Source organism: Pteropus vampyrus, unplaced genomic scaffold, assembly GCF_000151845.1.
Source record: "Pteropus vampyrus isolate Shadow unplaced genomic scaffold, Pvam_2.0 Scaffold133, whole genome shotgun sequence".
Lineage (NCBI taxonomy): Eukaryota > Metazoa > Chordata > Mammalia > Chiroptera > Pteropodidae > Pteropus > Pteropus vampyrus.
In genome coordinates, this window is record NW_011888914.1 from 5,603,241 (window position 1) to 5,613,915 (window position 10,675).

Here is a 10,675-nt window from a genome sequence, read left to right on the forward strand (position 1 = left end):
AGTATTATGTTACATTTCAAGAGAGCAGGGCCAAGATTGGATATTACCACTACTTAGAAGTTAGTTAGAAATTGAGTTTCCTTTTGTTGGAATTGTTAGTACTCTTGGCCTATTATATGCCTATTTGGCTCTGCATACTTTAGTTGCCCCTATTTTTGAACATTTTTATGGAAACATAAGATGTATAGATACTTCCAGGAGAAATCACTTTTTCTCTGCAATCTCTCAGGATGGACCCGGGCACCAGTATTCAAATGTGCTGTCAAGTTTGAGAACCACTGATAGGTAAAACAGTGTTTTTCAAACTTTAAAGTTCATATGAGTTACCTAGGATCTTATTTAAATACAAATTCCAGTTTAGTAGGTCTGGGGTAGGTCTGTGAAGTTTTCACTTTTAACAAGTTCCTGCATAAGCCTGCTAGCCCACAGAACACACTTTGATAGCAAGGATTTAGAACAACAAATAGTATGCTCTGTTCATCAATTAGTAGTTCACACTGGATTATTGAGTTAATTGCCTAAAATAACAAAGAGACACTCAAGCACATTCACAAAAAAAAAAAAAAAAGACAAAAATGTGAAGAGATTTGAACTCCTGTCCTGTTATGCACAGTTGAAGGAACTAGAGCTATTTAGCTAACTGAAGGCAGAACATTAAAGAAATGATAGCCAGTTTTATAAAGTTGAAGAACTATTATATAGAACCGAGATTAAATTTGTTCATTCCTCCCCCAGAGATAGAATTAAAAGCAATGGATAGCATCTACAGCCATGCCACCCTGAACGTGCCTGATCTTGTCTGATCTTGGAAGCTAAGCAGGGTCAGGCCAGCTTAGTACTTGGATGGGAGACCACTTAGGAATACCAGGTGCTGTAGACATTTAAAAAAAAAATTAATAAATAAATAAAAGCAATGGATAGCAAAAGGAACTTGGGATCAATGTACAGGAGAATATAATAGCCAGAGCTCACCAAAGACTGAATAGACTGCCTTAGGAGGAAATGAGCATCCATAACAGGAGGTGTATAAGCTCAGATTTGCTGAGGCTTCCTCAGAAAGGAATCAAGCATAAGAAAGAAGACAGATCATTCCAGATGGCATTTAACATACCTTCCAAAACTGGGTCTTTGATCGTCTGCATGTGTTTTCAACCCAGTGCCTGTAGCTTTTAACTAATGACAGGTAGCCAAGTCTGAGATAAATAATGGCTACAAGCCAGGGATCTCTTTTCCTTACTGTTTACATTCCTTCATGAAATTATAAAATTCGGTTTACCTAAATATTAATGCAGATTTACCCTCTTCTCTTTCAATCTATATTTTTCTATTTTGAACATGTACTCCTCTTTCTTTGGATTCAACTGTAAAATTTGTTGTGCTAGTGTATCTCTTTTGATGCAAACAACTAGAGTTGGTATCTTGATTAGTCTAAGCATCTTCCCTTAGTCAAATCCCATTTTGCCTCTCCCATTTGTTGATGCTAATTAAGCATTCAATTTATAGGAATGATTTCCTCCAAGCAGCTAATCATTTTAAAGGATCACTCTAATTCATTTTTCTTGTCTATGTTTACATCTCAGAGATGCCCCGTAATTCTATATATTCAAACTTCTTAAGAAATAACAGTATCTGAAGAGGTAAAACACTTTCTTAATAGTCCTAATCAGCATTTTAGGGTTATTTCTTTCTTTATGGATTCAAGTGAGAGTGAACAAGTGAGTATAATTTCTGACTATTTTACTAAAATCAGACAATTTATGGTTGGTCGTATGACGATTAGGAAGTAACATAAAATTCTTACCTACACAGAATTTTTCAGTAGGTATCAGACACTGAAGCCTTGCTAATAAACTAGCAATTTAATCTAGCAGCATAAAAATTTGAAAGTAGTTTTTGGATGACAGATTCCACAGATCACTGAGGTATGGCACATTCACAGCTTTCTCATTGGTTTCCCACCCCCATGTGGTGGGTTATCTAAAACTTAATGCTGTTTCACAAAGCAGTGTTTTCTTTTATTTTGGTTTGCTCTGATCTTCTCAAAATTTTATGGGGCTGTATTGAACCTCAGTTCTAATGAAGGCTTCATATGCAATGATTTATATGCCAAGACATCTTACATGCCAATACAAATATAGGCTTCTAACAAGTTTCAGGTGTCATTTTCTACAAGGAGTTATATTGTATTCTCAAGTAGTGAGCTGTGAACAAAACTATGGTATTTCCATACAAGTAGCCTCCCATGAGAAGGAATTCAAATGTAGTATTGCTGTCATACTATTCACTTTGGTCTTTTAAAAATCATTTTTATATATTCTATAAAAAAATATCCTTTATCCAACAAGAAATTAAAAATCTACATAGAGAAAGAAGCAAATCTTATAGTTCTGGAGGTCAAAAGTTCACAATGAGTCTTACAGGGCCAGCACAAATGAAGAGCCATACCACGCACTTAGGTAGAACTCAGCATCATTAAGAGTCAATAATCTATAAGTTAATGTAAGTTTCATGTAATACCAACATGATATTTTTCATTAGACAACTTGACAGTTAAGTACAGAATATGGCAGACTAAACAAGCAGGAATAGTCAGAAGAATTCTTAAAAAGAAAGGAAATGAAAGGAAATAGACTTACTAGATATTAAAACACCTTAAAACAACTGAAATAATTAAAATAGTGAAGGACTAGTGGTAGAAACTGCTCATATTTCACTCATAATTCTATTTTTAATAGAACTCTAATTCTATCAAAGGTGTACTATGGCCTGAACGTTTATATACCTCTAAAATTCATATGTCGAAATCCCAATCCCTAAGGTAATGGTATTAGGTGATGGAGCCTTTGGGAGGGAGTTAGGTCATGAAGGCATGGTCCTCACAAATAGGATTAGCGTCCTTATGAAAAAGACTCCAGTAAGCTCCCTTGCCTCTTTCACCATGTGAGGACACAGCAAGAAGTGGGCAGTCTTCAACCCAGAACCTTAGCCAGAACCCTACCATGCTTGTACCCCAATCTTGGACTTCCATCCTCCAGAATTTTGAGAAATAAATTTCTGTTGCTTTTAAGCCACACAGTGTGTGACATTCTGTTATAGCAGCCTGATGGACTAAGAAAAGGTATCAATGTCCCCATATTTGAAAGATACATTTTTAAAATTTTCCTTGCAGAGAGTTTGTGGCCATGTGACTAAATTCTGGCCTTTGTGACACTGATTGGGTGTCTTAGTTTCCTATTTCTGTTGTACACAAGCTGCCACAAACTGAGTGATTTAACAACACAAATTTGTTATCTTACAGTTCTAAAAGTCAGAAGTCCAAAACGAGACTTACGGGGCTAAAATCCAAATGTCAGCTGAGCTGTTCCTTCTGGAGGCCACAGGGGAGAATCCATCCTTGCCTTTTCCAGCATCTACGGGCTGCCTGCACTCCTTGGCTCATGGCCCCTTTCTTGCATCAAAGTAATTCACTCCAACCTCTCCGGTTGTTATATATACTTTCCTAGATTTGACACTCCACCTTCCCTATATGAACCTTTGTGATTACATTCAGCTCACCACATAATCCCAAATAATCTTCCTATCTTAAGAATTTCAACTTAATCATATCCAGTTCCAGTAGCTATTCACATATTCCAGGTAAGAGGATCTGAGTATCTTTGGGGGAGCGCAATTCTGCCTGTCACAGTCAGCCTTTTGGAAAGCTTGTTAGAAGGAAGCTGAGGACTTTTATTGCCAGCCATGATGGAGAAACAAAACTGGATTTAACCTTCTGCCATAAACGACTAGAAAACTGGGGGGATAAAAACCTAAAACCTGTTTTCAGTTATTTGCACAATATTGCACAATATTGCACAGGACTATGATCCCAAGGAGAAAGGATACAAATGAGGTGAGCATGACAGTCACTCTGGTTTTCTTCCTGGAGGTAATTTTCAGACATCAAGTAAAGGGAAAGGAAACCAAACAGGGTTTGGGGACTCTCTGAGTAAAAGAGACAAAGACTGGAGTTCAATTAGCCAAGAGTGGCAGAAGCTGTAGGAAAGAGTTCTGTAAACAAGAGAGCTACACAGAAAATGAGCATTAAAAATTTGTGTAAGAGTCATCTTGAATCTTTGCTGAGTAGTAAGTCATGCATGTCAGACTGAAACTTCACAAAGCTAGTCAAATAACTACCAGGTAGTGGTGAGCTGAACAATGAGGAGCTCACACAGGACATGGAGATTTCAAACCCCAGCTAGGCAGAGTAGATCTTTGATGATTACCTGCTCATTCAATGGAGACTCGAGGTGCATCATGTCTTAGTAGTAGCACTGAACTATCACTGCAGTGAGGATTACTCTAGAGACGGAGGGAAGGAGTAGGAAGAAAGGGGGGAAATGCATGCAGATAAGAAAGAAAATTAAAAGGGCAAAAATTTAGCAGGAAGCTAACTCACCCGGCATCAGTCATTTAATAAATTTTCTCTTCCTCTCTCTTTCTGATTAAAGTTTCCATATGATTGGGGAACTACAGCATCTATGTTACCACCATAAAGCACTTAAGGCTAGAACCGGCACTAAGGTTGTCAAAGGAAAATGATGGAGAGAATTTGATATATTCATGATATTGTAGCACCACCGCTACCATGAGGACTGCTTACTCCAGCTTTCATGTAACACGAGAGAAATAAAACCCTATCTTGTTCAAACAACTATTATTTGGGTTTTCTTTTATGTGCAGCTAGATGAAACCTTAGCTGAATCACAGATTAATAAAAGAGACTGGAAAATCTAAAAAATAGGTGAAAATATATACAACATTGGTTAAGAAGATACATGATAAAAATGGTAAGAGTGACATTTCAACACAGTAAGGGAAAGATAGACAATTCAATAATGTTATTGCAAATTGGATAGCCATCTGAAAAAAAATGTGAAGTGAGATTTCTACTTAAAACTATATTTCATATGGATGAAAGATTTAAATGTAAAAAATGAAATCATAAAAATAGAAGAAATTATAGAATTTAAAAAATAATCTCGGGGAGGATCTTTCTTGATGCAAAATGTAAAAGCTAGAAAATAAAAGATAGATACATTCAATTACATAAAAATAAAGAAAATGTATACGACATGACAAAAATGCATAAGCAGAGTCAAAAGAAAACTAACAAAATGAAGAAAATATTTGCCACTCATGTCGGAGCTAAGGGATATTTTCCTTGATACATAAACAAGCTCTACAACCAATAAATAAAAGACCAATGATACAATAGAAGAGTAGAGGATGTGAACAGATAGGTCACAGAAAAAAACACAAATGGCTCCTAAGCATATAAAAAATGCTTAATTTCACTCATGACAAGGGTAATACAAATTAAAATTAAATAGCATAGATTGACATCATGGTGGTAAGGAGAAATATAACTTGACTCTCATACATTACTTGTGGGAGTGTAAATTGCTTCAAATATAAGTTAAGAAAATTGGCAATATCTTTTAAAATTAAGAATTTACATACCTTTTGACTCATCAACTCCACCTCCAGTTATTTATCCTAAAATACACTCCCATATTTGTGAAAGTGTGTTCATTCATTCAATAAATGAGTGCCTATTCTATTTAAAGCACTTTCCCAGGCACTCTATACACATAGATACTCACTAAACAGAATATATTTTGTGATAGAAAAGGTTAGAAACAATCTTAAGTTTCCATACATAAAAACCTGGTAAAATAAATGACGGTACATCCATACAATGACAGACTATGAACATATTATCAAGAAGCAGGAACAAATATGGTATGGGAAGATTTTTCTAAATAAAAGTTCCTGAAGGCATGGATTTTTGTTTTGTTTATTACTGCATCCCTAACACATAGAACGATGTATATAGCACATATTAGATTTACAACAAATATTTGATGAACTAACAAAGCTAGAAAAAGCAAGGCACAGAATAGAGAGCTACAATTACTTGTAAGGAAATAAGAAAATATATATACTCATATACATTTCTAAATGCATAGATAATCTTTGGGTACATGAGACACCAGTAATGTGACTTCTCTTCGAGGAAGAATACTACAGGATGGGGGCCCAGGAAGGGAATTAAAAAGTCCCTTCATACCATACAACCTCTTGTACTTTGCACATGTGCCATGTACATCAATTATCTCTTCAAAAGAGAAGTACACATGTTCACCACCTTCGCTTCTCTTCAATCCATTTTTTGCATCATCACAAGTGCTGGTTTAAGTTGAAATTAGCATTCCTTGGTGGTTTCTGAGATTCTTCCAGAAAAATACTAGGCATTTTTTTAATAAATATATTTCTCTTGCTAACATTTAATAGGGCCCTGCACCTACTCACAAACAATTCAGCTGAGATGACAGGAGTGAAATGACTCATCCCCAAATACAAAGACGTGTGTGGGACTTCCAGGGCCTTGTGAGAAGACAATAACCTTCATGGCCACTCAACAATTTCGGTGGATATCATCTGTTAGGTCAGCTCTGCTCAGAAGCCTTTCTTGACACCCCATCCTACTCCCACCCCTTTACACATCACACCCTCCCAGTCTGGATCAACATTCCACAGCTGTGTTTCCAAAGTGCCCTATGATTATATCTCTCAAAGCTCTAATTCAGAACTATGTTCTTATCTGTCTCCCACACTAGACTGAGATCCAAGTCCTTGAGGCAAGAGCCATGTTTCAATGTTTCCACAGCTCTGACATCCAGTACAGTGCCCAGTTTAGTAATTCCTCAACAAATGTTTGAAAAGTGAATACATGAAGGGATGAAAAAATAGTTCAGGTGCCTTTTGCAAGGAAATCAAACATAAGAATTAGCATTCCTTGATGGTTTCTGAGGTATTGCCAGAAAAATAGTAGGCATTTTTTATGAATGTATTCTGCTTGCTAACATTTAATAGGTCCCTGCATTTAATTTAGCCCCATAGGTAAGCATTTTGGTGACATGTTAGAGGGTCAGATGTTACCCCACATGGAGAAAAGACCTAATCCATGAATGAATGTAAACTATACCTGCGGAAGAGGCCACCACCAGGCCCAGAGGAATAGTACTGAGACCCCAGTAGAAGATCAAGTCCAATCAGAAGAAGAAGTAAAAGGCTAGGGCTCCACAGGAACAAGCCAGATGCAGAACACAAGATGGAACAAGTTTAAATCTTTAAAAAAGTCGACCTTGAATGCAGCAAGAGAGTGTAGGCCTTGGTAGAGGCGGGGCAGAAGTTAAAGAGAAGGCAGAATGGCTAAAATATACAAGATTGGGCTAGGTAAAGAGCTAGTTCTGAGTTTACATCGGGGATCTTATTCAGCTATGCCAAGAACTGTTCTCACATGATGCCATCCTACCTGCGCAAGAGATTGCCCACATTCCCCCACTTTGCTCAATGATCAAATCCAACTAAAGTTGTGATTATATTAATTAGGGTGGGGAGTGAGCAAATATCTGGGTTTCATCTCCTGAAGTTTGGATGCTGTATTTAACTGTTCTTAATTTTTTTTGTAGGTATTAGTTGTATCTCCCAATGGCATTAAAAGCTCCTTGTGGGCAGGATCCCTTTTTGGCTTTGCACAGCTGCTGGACAGAAACAGTGCTCAATGATCACTTGCTGGTTGACTAATTGAAATATATATGCACCCTGCCCACAGGCAAAACTCTAAAATAGTGCACCAAGTTCTCATTCAGACAATGAACTTGTTTAAACTTTGTCATTTGCAAATTCTTTTCACTCTGCTATGGAATGTGCCTTTTAAGTTACTTGTATATCAGAAGTAATGTTAGATTAGCAGCTCTTCTTGGCAGAGACTGGCTTTATTAACATCTCTATTATTTTCAAAGTTTATTTGTACAAGTACCTCACAGGGTAGAAATTTATTCTGAATTTAAATACAAATGTGTCAGTTGAGAGTATACTGATGAAACATGAGGATGGAAACCCAGGCCCTAGACTCGGCTCTCCTGCCAGCTCACCACGACATTTAGACAGGCTCTCCACCCCCTACTCTGACTCCTGACGTCAGATTCCTTGACCGTAAGTGAAGCTCTGGGCTGGATCGCTACTAAGATCCCTTCTAGCACTGGCCTTCCATACAGTTATGTTATAATAGCTTTAACTTCAGCTTGTCTCTCTTTAACTGCTTCTTCTCTTTAACTGTCGCTTCTCACAGTTAACAGTGCACCCTGCCACCAAAGTTTTGGAAGAAGATGAAACAGTCCACATATAGACTTTTATTTACAGTCTCAAGAACAACGTAATTTTAAATGCTGGGACAGCAAGCTAAGGAGACTTCTTCTATTCTATTATTCCTGGAAATGATATAATTATGCAGATGGTCTAGAAATCTTACTGCTAATCATATCTTTTACATAAAGATATTAAATATTCCTTAGAGTTATGCAAACATTTGGCCTGAAGGATAACACATTATTCTATCAGGTAGAAATTTCAGACTGACCCCAGCATGGGGAAGGATCCTAAGGGACCAAGCAAAGGATGTAGCATGAAACAATGGAAAAAGCAATGGATTTACAATTTACACAGCTGTGTAATGTGTGGGATTAGTTTCTTCATTTGTAAGATGGAATAGTAAAATCCTTTGTACCTATCTGATGGGTAAAGAATCGATGATATGTTTAGGAAATCATTTACATGTAAAATACAATGATGAGTTTTTAAGTTCTATATTGAGAATTCCTATTGTTATTTTTGGACAATCACCTTTTGGCAAAGGTATAGGCTTATAAAAGGAGAAGAGAGGCAGCAAGGATGGGAAAAAAAATCTTGGTGGCTACAGCAGCACTTCGATGCCATTAAAAAAACACGCGTTACAAATAGGTAAATCTTTTTCGAATAACATTTTGATGTTTTTCAAATCATTATGACATCATCTGTGTCCTAAACACTAGAAAAATTACTACTATCAACATGGTGTGAACCAATGAAGACCTCACCACTGAACACACAGCCACGTGTAATCTGTAGATGGCAGAGGTGATGGTGTGATCAAGACATAGCAAGAAGACCACACAATTGGACAAGCAAGGAGGAATGAAGGGACAAGCCTTTCCAGTTAGAGCAAGTCTAGTTTTGCACCTGATAACAAGCCATCAAATATATGATGCAAAAATCGACAGAACTAAAGGGAAAAATAGACAGTTCCACAATAATAGTTAGAGACTTCAATGCCCCAATCCCAATAATGGATAAAACTAACAGTCAAAAAATAAATAAGAAAATAAAGGATCTGAACAACACAATACACTAATCAGATCTAACAGATATATACAAAACACGATACCCAACATCGAGAATAGACATCTTCTCAAGTTCATATGGGACATTCTCCAGTATAGACCATACAAATGTTGGCAAGGATGTGGAGAAATCGAAACATTTATGTACTGTTGATAAGAATGTAAAATGTCACTGGAAAATGGTATGGTAGCTCCTCAAAAAATGGAAAATAGATTTACCATGTGACCTAGCAATTCTACTTCTGGCATATACCCAAAAGAATTGAAAGCAGGGTCTCAAAGAGGTATTTATAGCAGCATGATTCAATAACTAAAATGAGGAAGTAATCCATGTGTCATCAATACATAAATAGATAAGCATACATGGTACGTATGTTTTATACATATACAATGGAATATTGTTCACCCTTAAAAAGAAAAGAAAAATTCAAAATAGAACCAGCTTATGACTCCGCATTTCTACTTCTGGATATTCATACAAAGAAATCCAAAACACTAATTCGAAAAGATATATGCACCCTTATGTTCATTGCAGCATTATTTACAATAGCCAATATATGGAAGCAACCAAAGTGTTCATCAATAGATGAATGGATAAAGAAGAGGTGGTACATATACATAATGGAATATTACTCAGCCATAAAAAAAGAATGAAATCTTGTTATTTGAGATAACATGGATGGACCTAGAGGATATTATGTTAAGTTAAATAAGTCAGACAGAGAAACAAATAACATATGATTTCACTTATATGAAGAATCTGAAAAACAAAATAAACGAACCAACAAAACCAAAATAAATGTATAGATACAAAGAACAAATTGATGGCCATCAGATGAGAGGAGAGCTGGGGGATAGGTGAAAGAAATGAAAGGGATTAAGAAGCACAAATTGCCAGTTATAAAAATAGTCATAGGATTGTAAGGTACAGCATAGGGAATAGTCAATAATATAGTAATAACTATAGTATTAATTATAGTAATAACTATATATGCAGAATGTCAGATGGGTACTAGACCTATTAGAGTGATCACTTTGTAAGTTACATAAATGTCCAATCACTATGTTGTACACCTGAAACCGATATATGTCAACTGTAATTGAAAAATAAATTTTAAAAAACAAAAAAGATGAAATTTCTCTCAAATTGATTCAATGAGTATTTATTAATTACTCACTCCAATCCCATCTCTCAGTCAGGCTGGTTTTCTCCTTCATTTTATTTATCATGAGACTGTTTGCTGAAAGTTACAAAAATCAGTATCTATCACTTTTCTTACAAGGCTCCTTAAAAGGCTCCCTTATCTAGTCTCCTGAGTTGCTATGGTACCTATATTTGAACAGACATATGTATTTTCTTTATAAGCTTCCAAAGGGAAGAGAAATGGTCTATTTAATTATTTTAATCTAGC

At 36.2% G+C, this 10,675-nt stretch overlaps 1 pseudogene; it reads left to right on the forward strand.

The window, feature by feature from the left end:
• The first annotated feature begins 761 nt into the window (after window positions 1–761).
• LOC111744346 lies at window positions 762–880 on the forward strand (annotated as a pseudogene).
• The last annotated feature ends 9,795 nt before the right edge of the window (window positions 881–10,675 follow it).